This window comes from Danaus plexippus, chromosome 24 (genome assembly GCF_018135715.1).
Source record: "Danaus plexippus chromosome 24, MEX_DaPlex, whole genome shotgun sequence".
Lineage (NCBI taxonomy): Eukaryota > Metazoa > Arthropoda > Insecta > Lepidoptera > Nymphalidae > Danaus > Danaus plexippus.
The window spans coordinates 3,192,964-3,211,305 of NC_083552.1; the positions used below are offsets into that span (position 1 = coordinate 3,192,964).

At 30.3% G+C, this 18,342-nt stretch overlaps 1 protein-coding gene across 1 annotated transcript in view; it reads left to right on the forward strand.

The window, feature by feature from the left end:
- The first annotated feature begins 237 nt into the window (after positions 1-237).
- The window catches only part of LOC116776015 (uncharacterized), a 41,552-nt gene continuing 23,447 nt past the window's right edge, over positions 238-18,342 (forward strand). The window contains exon 1 of the mRNA XM_061524387.1: positions 238-414. The gene's annotated coding sequence lies outside the window, so the exon portion shown is untranslated. The remainder of the gene's footprint in view (positions 415-18,342) is intronic.

Here is an 18,342-nt window from a genome sequence, read left to right on the forward strand (position 1 = left end):
GTTATAACCAGACCTAGGACAAATCCAGAACATCACTATTAATTCCATTTTTTTTCCATTTTCCAATATACGTGGTACCGAGGCCTACGATCCCTTCAGATATTTAAGAAGGCCCTTAGTATCATCTCTTTCACACCACACAGCGTGACATATCTCCGTCTCGCTCCACACCCACACAATCTCAAACCTACGTAAATTTCTTTCAGCCCCATTTTACTCCAGTCAGTATCACCCCGGTCACCGCGACGGCCGCACGTGATGATCGGCGACAATTATCTACAATAAACAGCCTATCGGTTATGTCGTTTTGACGTAATCTCGTGGCGATTTAATAATATATTGTAGATTTTTTTTGGAAGGTAATTTTCCTCGATCCATTCCGCTTTGACAGTCGAGAGGGCGCCGAAGTAACAGGTGAGTTCGTTAAGATTATTTTCCCCGACGGCACCGTTTCGGCCTAACCGCAAATAAATGAATCGCGTATTGAGACATCACACAAATTATTCGGTCGTCTGTTATTTTATTGTAATCTATGTATTTCTTATTATATTTATAACAATTTAAATAAATTTTTATCATTCAAAACTGACTCCTAATTATTTTACTTGATTTATGAGTACATATATCAGAGAACTTTATAGCTTTTGATATAAATGTATGGGTATTTATTTTCCAATATTAATATTTATATTCACGAATTAATTATTATTTGTACATAATTTTTTTTTTTATTCATAAATTTTCTTAATCATGCCTTTATTTGTTCGAAGTTGCTCGTCGTATAAATTGGTCGTAAACTTCCAAGCATATAAAAAATAAATTGGTCTTCCTTAATTATTATGAATTTCAAATTTAATATAAAAATAAATTTTTAACTTGCATTTTTTACAAAGCGCTTAACGTTCAAATCCCGGTATTTATTTATTATTTTAATGCCAGTACAGACAAGACAATCGTAGTAATGACCGTATAATTATATTGATTTCTTTGACATAAATTTCTGGGTTTGAAACTTGGATGAATTTTGTGAAAAAACACTGAAACATGATAATACATATAAAAATCTTATTTATTCACTATACCATACAATTAATTTATTTCTTCTATATTTTAAACCTGCAATCCTTCTCTTATTAAGCTATTGTTTAAAACCTCTTATTTTTTTATATTTTTACGGGAAAAAAAAATAAAATATCCTATCAACATTCTGCGACTTTTCACCGAATGCTTTGTAATATTCTTTCGTAAATTGAAATTGTTCTCTCCGTAGCGCAAGCCAAGTACAAAGTTATTTAGACTGTGGTCTAGATAACGTTTGTATGTCCGTAGATTAAGTGCGTATTAGAAATAAATCTAACGCATCCCCTTTATAATAATATTAAATTACAGCGTAATCAGAGCCTGTCTTTTGTATTGGTTATTAGAATTTATTTATTTTAATTATAAATTTTACAAAAATTTTGTGACATTTTCTAAATAAGAATCGTTCGTGGCTGTTAAAGAGTGTCCAGCACTCATATACAAATAAGCTTATGTATTGGGTCACAATAAATACATATTTATTATATTTTTCTCATTAAAAAATCTATTCGATATTTAAGATTTTCGCGTCTGATTTAAATTAAACCAAGTTTTTTTTGATACTACGCCATTTTTATCGTATCATAACTACGTAATCCCGACGTATCGGTTTTAACATCAATCGCGATCACGGCAGACGAGTTCGCTAAGTCACTTTCTCATGTTATTATTATATTCGCATATAAAATAACATAACATATACAAAAAAAAAATTAACACGTATATTAATGATAATCGTAATAAATAGATAAAATGTGATTATAGTGTTAAATGAAACGACGCAGAGTATTTCATAAAGTTTTATTTATGAATGAAACACATTTACGTGTTTACGTTTATAATTATTCCGTTCTGGGCTCTGACGTCATCGCCAATAATATAGTACGTTCATCACGCGTCATCCTAACGTGAATCGTCTAGAGATAACGTTGGTATGATAATAAATTCTTAACAAAATACTTAAATAATTTTATTATTTAAATTATACAATTAATTAATTTACTTACTATAAATGTGTTATAGTTGATCGGTAGGTACTATTATTTAAGTAGGTACGGTCAGAAAGAAAATAATATATATATGTGTCCATGACAATAATTTCAAAGCTGTATAGAAAGTACGGTAAGCAACCTATCGATCGATGTAACATGATCGGTTTGATTAGTGTAAGTATAATATTACATTCAAATAAAACCATTGATAAATGAGATCTAAGATTTTCGCGAGTTTTATTCATTTAAATGAAACAAGTATTATTCGGATATACTACGCGTGATTTATTTTTGTAAAGAACTACATACTCCCGACGTTTCGGTTACTTTGCAGCGAACGTGATCACGGGCAGACGAGATGTTCCGAATAATACTAGTTTCATTTAAACTATTGATAAATTATTTAAATTTCGAAAGATTTTTTACGAACAAAATTTGCATTGCTTCATAATCTTATAATAAAACGAATTAATTATATTTAATACATCTAAGGTATCCAATAATCGATTCATACAACTCATATAAACTCATATATACTCATATAAACGTCGATTAATTTTATTGTCAATATATTATCTTAATTCAAATAAATGACAAACGATTTTTGAAAAAAAAACATGATTCGGTTTGATATATAAAAAATAAATAGATATTTACGAGGAATGTTATAAATTTTTATCTCAAGTAAACATAAACGAATCATCTGTCGAAATGTGACTCTCAGTAAATACACGTCAGAGCGCTATGGTAAACAAAATTTTTCATTATATGAAATATTTGCCATACGGAGATGTATTTGAAACTATTAATTGAAAATTCCTCACACTAATATCATAAGCCAAATATATAACTTTGTATGACCTATTGCTTAATAAGGAAGAGTTTAAATTTTTTTTTTACTATTTACGTGAATGGAATTAAAAAAGACTGAAATGAGACGATAAAGGTTTAAAAAGTGTTTGTTTTAATATTGTCAAAGTGCTTTCTGTTGAATTTCAACTTGTACATGCAAGAATTTTCAGTGACTTCAAGCGCGGAACACTATTCCACTTGTCTAAATTCTTCAGTTGACTCAACGAACACTTTCTCATCCGTCCACATTTACTTTGAGGACTATCTAACATTCCGACATATATGCGGAACTTATATATATATAACATATACATTGTACTGAAACAAATAAAAAATAAATTTATAATTAGATCGGATTTGTTAATGATACCTACAATTGATATTTACCTTTAAACAAGTGACAGTTAACTTAATAAATTATAAAACGGGAGCTGAAACGAAAGAACAAGAAACTATAAATATATTAAGAAAAAGATTTGTAAAGCAACGTCTCTCTAAGGATCGTGTTGGCATGATTTAGAAGAAGATTTTAACATTACACCTAAGCATAGCGAGGATTAAACCGAGAATATGGCGGACAGAAATTATGAACTGTAGGCGACCGGGTATATGTGGGTAGGTGCATATTTAATTATACGTATGTAGTTGGTGACGACCTAAAGTTTGCGTACAACCTAACAGAGAACTCTTTTATAGATATAAGCGAGGTTAATATGGTTATATAGAAGGAATGAATCTTCATAAAAATATTAAATGTCGTGGTGGCTTGGAGGTTAAAAGGACCGCCTCTCATACGTGAGGGCGCGGGTTCGAAACCTGGCAAGTGCCAATGTGATCTTTTCCGAATCATATGTACTTTCTAAGAGTATTTAGACACCACTGACGGACAGTGAAGGAAAACATCGTGAGGAAACCTGGTCTTATAATTTCAAATTATAAGTTTGAAATCGCCAACCCAGCTTGAGCAAGCGTGGTGATTAATACTCTAACCTTCTCCATGTGAGAGGCCTTTGCTCAGCAGTGGGCTCCTATAGGCTGATGATGATGATGATGATGATAATGATGATGATGATGAATCTTCATATAATTCAAGTGAAAATAAAACTTGAGTAAGTCAATGAATTGTGGGAGTTATTAAAAATGTCATCGATACTCAAGATAATGAACTTGAATTTATCAAAAAGTTTTCAAAGTGAAATTTAAAGCCACATGCGGGATCACGAGGAAGTTATAAGTGGTTCTGAAGTTTTAAGTATTCTTTAGTATCGCTAAGAGAATAGTTGATAATAATAATTTTGATCATAACGTCTGAATTGAAATCTGGTAACTGCTCACATCTTTTATGTAGTTAACGTTTGATAAACAGACTGGACAGTCATTAAAAATATATTAACTAGGCATGAAATAATTTAAATTACGAAAAAAAAAAGTTTGAACTTAGTGTTAATATATTTTTTTTTATAATATAAACTTCATTTTGTAATTCAAGCATTCTAATAAATCGTTACGTAAGATTAGTTTGCATCGGAAAAATCCGCAATTGTCATAAGTTATATCCGATAAATAAATAGGTGTTCTTCGTTTCCTAGTAAACAGACTCATCGGATAGGATAGGCGACGAAACTTCTTAGCATTCCATGGATTCACAGTGCGGGTGCCGGGTCCATCGTTGCAGGGAGAGGAGCTTCAACAGTGCCTGGGACTTGCGGCCCAGGTGTAGGTTGAAGGGTTCCCTATCTAACGCGCGTTAAACGCTCACATCCACCGTCTAAGCTCCTCTCTATTCCTAAACAATATTACTTCATATGGATTTTAGTTATACTTGAACAGTATGACAGTTGCAACATATGTAGAGAGACATATGTTGAGACATATGTATATGTATGTATTTATATGACAATCTTATAGAAACTAAACATAAATCTCCTCAGAAATTATCAATAACGTTCCCATTCAAAGTTCCTATCAATGATATTTCTTGCTTTACTACAAAAATACTAATAAAGCAACCTATTTCTCATATTCATTGGTAATTCTTATAAATTAGTTTCAGCGATAACTTGTACTAAATAAAAATGTTATGCAATAGATTGGTCTAAGGATATTTTAAATGTTTAGAATTGATATTAATGTCATCTTGTAGTATATGGACCTTCGATAAAATAATATTCACATATTTAAGATTATTATTTATATTATTTTACAACGGGACAAATAAAAAACGCCGTGTTATTAAAATTTTATAAGGAATTTCGTCAATAAGGAAGAAATAAAATTCCTTAAATATTGAACAAAGCAAAATGGACAAATTAAAAGGTATGTGATGCACAACACGAACAGAAGGAAATTAAGTGATATAATAATAATATAATAAATTCTGTATTAAGTACGTATATACGACTGTTCGATTGTGATATCAAACAAATTTTGTCCAGCTATAAAGGCTAGTTATAATGAAACTGAGAACAATTTAATTCGTAAAAAAATAATAAGGGACGAATAAAAAAACATATAAAATTCGGACAAAGTCGTGGCTCGTGAATAACTAGTATCATAAAAATGTCCAAAGTTCTATCAGAGAATACATTACGAAATCTTTTAGAACAGAATGTAGCATAACAATCTTAGGAGCAAAATCTTTCTCTTAACGGATTTATTTTATCGAGTAAGTACTTCGTTCGAAATATATTTTCTGAAAACTGTTACGTACGTGAAGCATTGCTTTTAAGAAATTCCCTCGCAGACGTTAATACTGTGTATTAGATTTTCTATAACACAAACGAACAGATAATAAAAAAACTTTCTATTTTAAATATAATCAACGATGCTTTTACGAGATTCTCAAATGAAACCACATTTGTAATAGTAATAATAAAAAGAAAGAGATTTTTTTAAATATATCCGTCTTTTACAGACGTACCTACTGAATTCTAGAGACTGAAATGAAATTAGACTTACTCGGATTCAGTTCTATGTGTCGTGTATTGGAGTTCTAGTGTTGGAATGAGTTCGCAGAGGTTTTTGTCCACAAAAATGGTTGCTGGCCATTTAAAAATAATGTGCCCCTAAAGTCTGAGTAACATTTTTGTTGAGATATAAGTGGTAACATTTTTGTTATTTTTTCATATCTTTTGATGTTCCCAAGGATTTTTTCCCCTTCAAACACATTTAAAGTATCTTTTCTGAGATGTTTTTTATGGAGTATTCAGAAAGGAACTAACTAACTTCAGAAAGTTCAGAAAGGAATTACCTTTTTGCCCTTTACTTGTGAAAATGTCAGTTGTATGATTCTATTGCTCAATTTTATTTAACTTACTCTTAAACTTGACCTGCTCTTAAGTGACCAACAAATTTTCGAATGATTTACTTGAAATTTATCACGCATCAAAAAAAAAATCTACCCACATAATTTGCTTTAAATGTAGCCGGACTTACATATAATTAATGTTGCTAATTCGATTTGTTTAAATTTTTCGTTCATTTTATTGAAATATAAAAAACATTTAAAATCCATCGTATAGGACAAAAAGCGAATTTTTTGTCAAACTTAAGAGGCGAATGAGATTGACCTTAGACGTCATTTGTTTAAGGAGGCCTGTCTTATGTCTTTTGTCGTGGAAAAAATTATTGTAGACATTTTTTTTTTAACTTGAAACCTAAAATTATTTATAAGTATATTCTACGTTTTATGTAAAAATACTTTTTCTAGTTACGTCCTTGCAATGACTGTTAAAGTCTTAACAAAACGTTCTTTTTATAATAACTAACTTTATTTTCTTGTTTAAATCCGATATTCATTGTGATAAATGAGCAAACATACCTTCTTCCCACACAATAAAATTTTCTCCGAACAAACATTCGCTTCATTAATCCAATTCAATTAATCCACACATTTAAATATGGAACAATTAATTGGATTTCAGCGAAATATCCGTTATTTTTCAGCGAGTCCGTTATTTTTGACTAGTGATTGCGTTAAAAATTATCATAATACCATAGTAGCGTTTTCTACAGGTGTTATAGTTCCAACTATAATGTAATTAACAGCATTTTCCTCTTTTACTGCGGTTGGTTAATTATATCCTTGCTATCACTCAGTCGCAGGCGTAAATCAAAGTGCCGCAGCTATGAAATAACGATAGGGTTGTCAATTTTTCAATTGTTTATAATACAGTGATATACAAAATGTGGTCATCCAAATGGAATTATAATAATTTTAGAACTTAAGTGTTACTTATAAAGAAAATAAGATATAAATGTAATATCACTTTACCTTCACCCAATATAACTAACCCTTGAAGTGCTACATTATGTCTGCCACAACATAAGTATATCAGTATCCCCATTAAAGCTATTAACAAGATAAGTAAAACACTTAATGCATATTAAAATATGTTAATAGGCAACCCTAAGTTTCTACATAGAACGCCCAGGGGAACTTAAAGCCTTTAACAACTCAAGGCTTTAGTTTGACCTAATGGGATGTTCGCATCGTAATGTAGTCATTAAGTACATTAATTATTATTAGAAACATACACATACGCACACACGCACACACACACACAGGCACAAACTCGCAATGAGGGTTAAACAATACCTTCTCATAAATTTATATAAACTATCAAGATTCTCAATCGAAACTACTTTATATATACATAATTCGATAATATAAAACAACCTTTTTCCAAGGACAAAAAATGTAAGACATATATCTATAACAAGTCGATTTCTAATATTATGAAGTCAGGAAGGCTTGTTGCGATCTTTAAGCCATACACGAAAGGATTTGGCATTCAACCAACAAGTTCCATTACTACGCTTTTACTGAACCCTTAAGGTCTAATAATCTGTCTTTTATTTTCTTTTTTACTTATATGAAACAATAATATTCAATCCCATAAAAACTTTTTAAACTAAACATTTTATTTGCTTTCAAAATTAGCATGACAAATTAAATCTTGCAATGATTATATCATATCTCTTGGCAGTTCTTGCGTCATTTGTATTCAGAACTACTAATATTATAATGTTTGTATTACATTTGCATATTTTATGACGGATTTTCAGTGAGTAATAATATGAAAAGTTTTTTACATAAAAATGAAAGACCACATTTGACAGGAACAATGATTATGATATATGGCAACACCAACTATTTAAATGTCAACTGACACTTTATTCAAATGACAAACGAACGTTCAAGATCATTTGACAGCTAGATTGTCAAGAACATTTACTAGATTACTTCTATGTTAAAAATTATAATTTGACGTTTCTGGAATGCACGTCATTACTTTAAAGACTTATTCCCTTTGAACTTAAAAGTAGATTTTTGTTTACGATAATCATAAATTTTTATGTATTAAATAAATTTAACTTAAAATTTTTCGCTTAATTTTATATGTGGATTAGAAATTAACATTCAACAGGCACTGTGGTCCTATTATAACAGATTTGTATAACAAATTAAACACGGAGATAGGATCGAGAACAGACTAATTTGAGGGTCGGATAAATTAAAAGTCGGAATTCATAAGTGTCGTTAATTAATGTTTTAACGTACTTTAATTAATTGCTTCATAATTTATGTAGGATTTCATATTATTTCATTGGAAAGGATTACTTTAATCCACGTAATATTAATTACGTCCCTTTATTTGAGTATTGAAATTGTTTAATAAGTATTTATATATATATATACTCAAACATATATTTAAGAGCAAACAAAAAAATTACAACTATAATTAAACACGGAATTCTACGTCTTAATATCATAAAATTGATTTTATTGAATGAATGAATCAATTATTTCATTATATTTCCATTCGTTCTTTAATGCTATGTTATGTCAGTCTTCTGTCGTTCCATTACGATATGGCTATTTACTCATACATTATTCGTAATTTATTTAATAACACCGAATTATTATACGTTTTACAATTGTTAATAAAAGACTCTCCCTGATGGAAATAATGTTAATATGGTTTAGTAAGCAATTTTATACCTTTAAGTAATTAAACGTATTAAAAAATTTACGAAGAAAAGTTTTATTTTAATAGATCAAGCATCTCTGAACAAAATTAAACTTTTACAAGAGTTTTTTTGGTAATTTTTTTTTTGGGTTAAATTTTCAACTCTTTAAAATTCTACAACAAACAATCCGTAATAATATTAAAGAATATTTGGGTATTAAAAAAATGTGTAAAACTTAAAAGATATGTAACATCGAAAAAGATAAATCACCAAAAAACTATAAATGTCTTATATAAAATCATAGTAAAAATATTTTTCCAATCTTCATAAAAATATTAAAATTATAATTAAATAACTAGTAATGTTGATTTTGACGTTATTACTCTGATCTGCGTGTTCTCTACATACGCGCTAAACTCTCGTTACTATAAAATTATTAATATAAATATTAAAATAAAATTCCGCTAGTCCTCCATCATGTACAACACTATTATTATTAATCCATCGCTTTCAATTAACAAAGTAACTGAATTATATGAAACATTCGCCCTTCGCTTAAAACGAAGTGCATACTGTAATGTTATTTTACAGGCAAAATGGAACGTTAATTTCATTAACCTCGAATGTGGAAGCGACTACGATGTTCCTGCGATATATATATATATATGTTCATGATAATATTGGGAAGTTTGTATAAGATATTTAAACTAACTCGTGAAAAATTATATTGATGACATTCTTTTTATTGTCTTATTTGATACAATTCATTATCTTATTGGCATCCGTGTTTGTATTATTATTATTTTTTATGTCGACTGATTAGCGCTCGACTGACATTCCACCCGTTGAAAGGTGTTGATCAAAATAACTCAGTATTAGCTTACTCAACCTTTCCTTGAACATCCAAATTATAACTCGAAGGAAACACAGACGAGGGCAAACTGTTCAAATCTCTTGCTGTGGTCATGAGGAAGGAGGAAGCGAATGGCTTCGTCTGGATACGAGTAGATTTACGACAGGATGAAGGGCCATCGTGTGACAAGTTGTTCGTTAATAGAAATTGGATGCGGGAATTATATCGCGTAGTTCCCAAAATTCCCGTCTGGAATATTCGTGAAAATATTTATTTGTCATTCTCTTCTTAATGTATTAAAATTATATCTCATGTTACACGTAAGTATATGTTTGTAATTTATTAAGTTCTTTCTCTACTCAAATACACTGGTTACGTAGCGTTCGTGTAATCTACAAGGTTAGGGTTCACCAGTTACAGTTTAGAATAATACAATAGTGGACTTCAACCTGATGGCGACATTATATTGTCTACATTCACGGCTCTAATAGTAAGACAAATCAGCTAGTATCCTCTATTTCACTATCAGAAATGGGATATGTCAGATCAATACTTAGGGAATACCAAAACTTATGTAGTAAGTAGGTCAAAATTTTGTGCTTCCTTAATCGTGAAGTGATATTCTCTATCCTTTACAGAAAAACAATTCTTTTTCCTCTTCACGTTATAACACGTATGTTGTATGTATTGTTCAAGTTGAGCTTGTGTCCGTCCACCCTTAAACGTTCTGTGCTGCCAATTTCGTGTGAAGTGCTTGATGTACGAGTAGTTGAAACATGTTTCCGTCTTTATTTTTATTTATTAACTCCGAACTATCTTACGCCTACTTATTGAGCAACATTCAGTGACTCATAGAGGTTATTATAATTGTAGTTTACATTAATCGCTACAATTTTGATTAGTTTCATATCTTTTCATTTCTCATCAAATATTATATAGTTCTGTTACCGCGTTTTTGCATAAGTTTTTTTTTAAGTTTCATCTGTAATTCGTCAAAGCTTTGTATTATCGTATGCTTCACCTTTTAGTTTAGGTTTATTAGGTTCTTGATAATAAAAAAACTACACATGTCGAAATATATAACCTTATCCAGAATATGCTTAGTCTTTATTACTTACTAATATCTGATATAGAATTAGTAACCTATTCCGAGTCATATGTACTTTCTAAGAGTATTTAGACACCACTGACGGACGGTGAAGGAAAACATCGTGAGGAAACCTGGTCTTATAATTTCAAATTATAAGATTGAAATCGCCAACCCGTCTTGAGCAAGCGTGGCGGTTAATGCTCTAACCTTCTCCATGCGAGAAGAGGCCATTGTTTAGCAGTGGGCTTCGATAGGGTGATGATGATGACGAACCTGGGGATGTGGACATATAATAATGTTCATAGCTATATCTTCTAGTAATGTTTTGTAATCTTTCCGTTTATATCGTTTTAAAATATTTAAAAATAGTCCTAATACTAAATATGAAAAATCGTTACATAATAATAAAATAATATAATACAATCTGGTCGTACACTTAAATAAACTGAAATATAAAGTAGAGATATCCCTAAAAACACTAGTTTAATATTGCCGTCACGAAATTCGTGTTGGTTTTTTGGACGGCCGTCCTACCCACATTTCATTTTGTCCTCGATTTGTAATTGAGCTTCTTGTTTACAGAAAAGAACAATAAAATATAACTTTATTTCGTATTTTTCTTACAAAAGTAAAACATTTATCGTATTCCTTATTTTATTATATTTGAATATGTCTGGAAGGCACATCTTGAGAAGGGTTGAATATCATAAGACGTGTCCAGGATAATTTAATGATATAGGTATAAAATATAGTTCTTAGACAAAAAAATAATTATTATTAAGGACCAAAAAAAACTTAATTTATAACAAGAATACAAATATATAAATTTTAATAAGAATACATACTTTCAACTGAAAGCAAATAGCTGAATTAGTTGTAGACAAACTGACATTGAGAAATTTAGGGGTCTATGAATATACTATTTACGATTTCATATAAAAATTCAAATGAAAAAAAATATTAATACGAAAAAACGAAAAAAGATATTTGAATTCTATATCTGAACTAGCAACCTATCAACTTTTTATTAAAACTGAATCTCATTTTAAAAGTATTGTAGACGATTTAAATAGTCCTTGAATAACCAAATAAATTAGGAAAAGTTGAGTAACGAAATATAATCAAGAGGGAAAGCGGAAAGAAGAGAACAGAAGAATATAACATTTGGATTGTATTAAAAGAAATACATACATCAATTCGGATGCTCCTAGATTTCTTGGTTTTAAATTCTTATTTGAAATCGCATATAAGTATGGAAGGTTTTACTTGTTAAAGATCTTGGTACGCTAAGTGCTCTCTTAGTGACAACTTTATTTGGACCTAGCACATTTTTAATAAATTAATAGGATTGTTTTTTTTTTTACTTTTGAGTTTTTCTGCCTTGAATGTGAATTGAATTCAATTCTTATAGACTTCTTTGACATTTAAATTTTCTTATATACGAAATATAGTGTAGAAGTTGAGAGAAATTTAAAAGATTAGAATTTTGAAAAGAAGGAAGTTTAATGCAGAAAATATGTTTGTCGTTTTGTATGTTATAGTAAAATACCTACCAATAAAATCCCATTTCGTAAATTTTTTGAAAGATAATATCCTCTTATAGGACTAGCAATGACTATTTTTTTGGATTTGTATTTCACGTGTATGTCAATTGTCAAAAACTCAAATCTAAATTATAATGAACCCAAAGACTGTAATTTTTTTTTTCTAATACTTCTTCAACAAAAGTCTTCTATTAAAATTGTCAACGGTGTTAGTCGTGTAATAAATCTCGCAGAGGCAGCAAATTGACCAATGCAACTAAGACATCCGAGATTCTGCGAAGAAAGGTTTTATCTCGATCAATTCGTCTGGCTGGAATAGTCTCGCTACCGGACACCGAGTATTGTGACAATTTATCTGTAACACCGCCAGCGAGGCTGCACTAAATGAAGCGTAGCAAAAAAGATTAGAAGAAATAAAAATAAAATCAAATACAAGAGATAAAATATTTTCATACAAACACATTGTATTTCTATTTATTTACTTATAACTTTTTAATATACATAAAACACAAGATATGTAGATAGTATGTGACTTGAGCACATTTTATACTACGGTCTGACCTCAATACGCTCATGATATTTTACCTATAATTTTATTGATATAAATTAAAATACTATCACGCAGTTTTTAGATAACAGTAGTATCTATAAAATCATCATCAGATCATAAAATATGGAAGGCAGCAAATTATTGATTAGAGAAAATTTTAAGTGACTGGAAACGAGGTCCTGGTAGAGCTAGAATCGAATCATTTATATTACTAGAATATTTAAATATACATTTAAATAATGAAGAAATATATTATTCTTTAAATCCTTATATAAAGATAATGCTTACATTAGCTAGATTCATGAAACAGTTCGGATGAATGTTTACACTAAATGTATATCGTTTGTTTACTCTCAAAACATTTTAAGCCAAAGCGTATGCAGTGCAAATATATTTCACTGAAAACGTAGGTTCAATATGCAAGTATAACGAAAACTAAAATTAGAATGATACGCCTACAGCACTCGCGAGATCAGAGTAACGCCCACCAGCGCTGGCTAAATCGTAAAATTCAACAAGCTAACATTATGCGAGTTACGTAATGTACTGTTGTTATCTGTCTTTTTGTTACTCTATCACGCAAATACAACCTTAAATCCCATGCCCACTATTAACGAAAAGTTAATGTATTCCAATCTTTATGCGCATAATTCTACTGTTCGTTTGTATGTCACTAAGGAGAAATCCTTAACGGCTGGATCGATTTGAATTGTTTTTTTTTTGTATGTAGCGCCCAAGATGGTTTACGTTTACAAATCAGCCCGACAGGTGGTGCTGGAGTGATTATTAAAGGTGAAAATGTTTCAACGCCTACATTGCAACCTTTTCAATTTTCAGTTACAACCTACTTTTCAGTATTTTGTTTGAAAACACACTTTGTACATTTCTCTAACGGCAGCTCTGAAGTTAACGCAGACGAAGTCGGGGGCAAAAACTAGTACATATATATATTTTTAGGTATTTTTTTATATATTGACATAAAATTCGATATCTTTTCTGAATAACACATCAAACGAATATTATAATTATGTGACAATAAAAATACCTCTCGATTGAAATCTTTTTAAAACATAGTCCTTTAAACACTTAGAAAGTCTAAACTCGCTAAGTCCAACTACAGCTAATGTTAAAGTTTTGTAAGGATATTTTTAACTCCTCTAATAAAAAACTACAAGCGGATTTTCGTTAAACTTTTCAAGTAGTCTACTTGTTACAGCTTACGTTATAAAATAACAGGGACTAAAGTCTTATAGAATAATTTTACTTAGACTTCAACTAAGTGAAATGTAGGGAATTTGTAATCTTAAATTTTGTGAGGTAGTTTTGATTTAAGCTACACATTCCAAAATTAAACTTTAGAAGCACCTAGTCATAAATAAAGTCACGTCCCACATGTACATGCAGTTCAAGGCTGGCGCAAACAAAGTAATTGTTTACACGTATTTGCATAATCTGTTTATCCGTTCCCCTAAAGCTATACAAATGAGAGCTTAATTTAACCAGAAACTATTTTGTATGCCGAGTCTATATTAGTTTTTCTTTGTACACTATTAAAAATGATTTTATAGTCCGTGAATTATGTCGGTGAAGCCAGAACCCGCACGTTGAATTCATAGAAATACTTTCATCTCGTCTCTAATCTCAAATATTTATTAAAATTTCTGCTAATATGAAACTTAGATTTAGCTGAAAGAGTCCTTAGCGTTTTATTTTATTACAACCTTTGATATATAAGTTACGTTCTGATATGAATATTAAATTGTCTCCGACTGACCTAAGTCAACATAATGAACAGTAAATATAAAATTTTTGATGTTATTCCAATGCGTAAAAGAGGCAGGAATTCAATTTGTTATATACAAGAGTATGTTTTATAAACCATACGTAAACTAATAGAGCGAAAAGTCTGTGCCAAAATCAGTCTTTGTTCGTTCGAGCGTTACTCCGACCATATTTCACGGTCCCGAAATAAATACGAGAAGTTTGCCACAAGTTTATGAGAAATACGGTATTTGTTAATTTATAAGTAAATTATACTGGCTAAGAGTTATTACCTCGCATTAATTTGGGATATTGTTTGCTCTATTTCTGATTATTTTTTTGATATAGACCAATAAAACTATTGGTTCACGAATTATTTTACCATTTGTCGGTTGAAATGTTCAATAATTGTTTTGTATTACGTAATATAAATCACGGTACATCTTCGGTTAGTTTATTTTTGAAAGTGCTCATTATTCGGAGTGCTAACCCAACGATTTCACGTTCTGATACCCACCAACGTAAGCAAAAGTTGAAAATTCTCTGAAATGTTCCCTCTAAGCTATACCGTAAAAGTACTGAAATATTTTACGAATAATAATTACCCTTAGTGATGATAGAATTAAATTCTTCATAATAAAAATTATGTTTACGTAAAATTAATATACATGAGCGAAAAAAAAACGCAAAACGTCTAAATATAACCTGTTCCAACATTAAAATGTATGTAAGAACTTATAAAATTCACAATTGATAAAAATAGAGTTTTTGAAAACTATATATGTATGTATTTATAAAGAAAAGACAGAAAAAAATCAATTTATTTCGTCCACAAGTCATTTGTCTTCCATTACACAAAATTACAGTTTATGCTATGGCGTTGAAAGTAGGCTGCAAATTTATGGTTGGGTGTTTTATTGCGGCAGATGTTGTTGAGAGCGATACGAAAATTTAGAGGCCCACGGAATGTGCAAAATTTTGTGCTTAATGTTGGTTCACGAAACTGTCCAACTATCAAGTAGCGACTACGCCGTAAAACTGATAAGTACTGGTTTTATTACAGAGAAGATATATTTCATTATATTGGTTAATGTGATCACATATTTTTAATCGTCTATGCGTTGTTTGCATTCCAGGAAAAAGGACTAATTTCAACCCCATCTTGTATTTTATAGACTGACATTTCATGGATAAAAATTTATTTGCTCTTGTAGGCAGTTACGTTTTCCCTTGACTTCTATAGTTTGAAGTTTACTGTACTGTTTCTCAGATTCAGGAGATAAACTAACCTACATATCAGTCCATGAATTATCTAGCTAAAAATAGACTGTCTAATCGAATTGTGTAAAATCTTAGTCTACTATTCAGACGTTCTTGGTGTTTGGGTACACACATACTATACTACCATAATAATAAATTTAGTAAAATCTCATATTTGTCAGTATAATATCAAAATTAAATCAATTTAGTAAAATAATAGTCGCGTTTTTATGAAACACCATTCATCTATATTTAGAATGTTTAATAATAAGACTGAAAACCCTAGCCACGGTATTTAATATCAGTCATGTTTGTAAATATATTATTTTAGTTCTTCTATAGAATTCTGTTTTTAGAGCTAATTTAAATTTAACAAAGCCATCGGGGCGAATCAAGCGCTCAGAGCGTCAAAATGTTATTATTATAAAACGGGATTATACAAAGCATTGTCCGACATCGACTTGATAATATGATATTTTTATTAATACTGTTTTTGTGAATGTTTTGTAAGCGTGGGTGAATTTATCCGTTGAAAATTACACAAATACTAAGATTATATATACAATTTTATATTTGTATAACTGTGTCGATCATCAGTCGATCTCGAATTGGGGTCATCTCAATCTTGGTATGTTAAAGGCGAAATTATAAAACTCACAATTCCGTTTATCTTCAGTGTCGCCCCTAAACTATCTTCCTTTCTTCTTTTCGTGTCCATAGTGGATGTCCAAAGCAAAGTATATATGCATAGTATATTACCAATAGATATTCCCCCTTTCCCATTTTTGAATAGCTCCTACACTCTACATTATAAATACTCATCCTTGTTCTTCTCAGAGAAACTTCGACAGGAAAACAATTTGAAATACGGCTCTTGCGTGAAGAAAAGACAGTCATAAAATTTGTTTTAAGACTGACTAAGTTTAATATTATGTAAACGATATTGAAAGCACAAATATAATAATTTCTCTGAACATTCCTGGTTCTATGAAATTTCAATTTTAGTCTTAAATCTATTTCTGCGATCTTCTGCTTATTGCAAAGGATACTTCTATTTCAATATGTAAATAAATTATACTATCACTTGCATAGCATGGCATGTCTTTGGTGTTGCAACATGTCTTAATTAATGTTTTTAATGCAGAATAAATGAAAGTCATGATAGGAAAACATTAAATTTATTAATCTGCTTTGAAGCAAGTAACTTTGACTAGCAGGACGACGAATATGCTGATAGGGAATGGAAGCCAGCCATCCAAATGCATAGTTCAGCGTGCAACCCGCATGATTGCAGCTTTAACTGAAGTGTGCTCTGCCGTCCCCGATCATATGCCATTTCAATATCCAGTATAATAGCCATCATTTCATTCTGACTGACGATATTTTCTGTTCGGTTATTAATTTAAAAAAATACTAGAACCTTTTACTTGATAATCTAAAACATGTTGAGGATGTGCTTAACTATCTAGAAAATCAAACAAGTATATTGGATAGGCCTTTAATCAGCTTTGACCCTTAACCCACCTTGGTGACAATTAATCTTTACTTTCTTCGATGAGACAGATTTTTAATTTTGGTGCCCACATCTCGAAACACCAGCTAGAATACGTGCTAGTCCATCTTTTCTTAATTAATAAATCACAAAGAACAACACTCGGCGTTATCTCATGCCTCACTTAATAATCCTACACAGCAATATGGTTACCACAAAGCCTTTAATCATGTAAAAAGTACACAGATGGTAGGCTTTCTTGTTTGCGAAATTTGTTAACAAACTCTGGATTTAATGCAAAGGCTGTAGGAGAGACTTTCAGAAGTTTACTTAAATTCTTAATTAACTTTCGATAAGAAGGCATTACTAAAAGTAGTTGAAATTATGATGCATAATGTACGGGTTAGTAAAAAAAAATCTAATCAAAACAGTTGAATGTAACACGTGAAAATATAAATTAAAATTATCTCATAGCTCAGCTTATACAAGTTTATATAGCTATTTTAAATATTCATTCAAACAAGGATCAGTTCAAAGAAAACTTTGTGCTTAGTGCATTTATGTAAAACAATAGTTCTGATTGGAGGAATGTTCCAACTTCCAAGAATAGCTCATAGAAATTTAAAGTAGTTTCAACTCTTTGTTGAATGTAAAATTACAAGAAAATCTTATGAATGAATGTGAGGGCTGTTCAGAAGCGTTTTGAATATCACTTTTGCTACTTTGTTGTAAGACGATAAAATGATAATATAAAAACATTGATCTTAAAATAAAGCATAGTTTTAGTCTAAAGGGGAATTTTTTTATTTCACTATGATCACTTTTAAATGATATTTTTTTACGCACTTAAAAGTTTCCTTTGATAACTCATTCTAAAATATACCAATCTAGATCT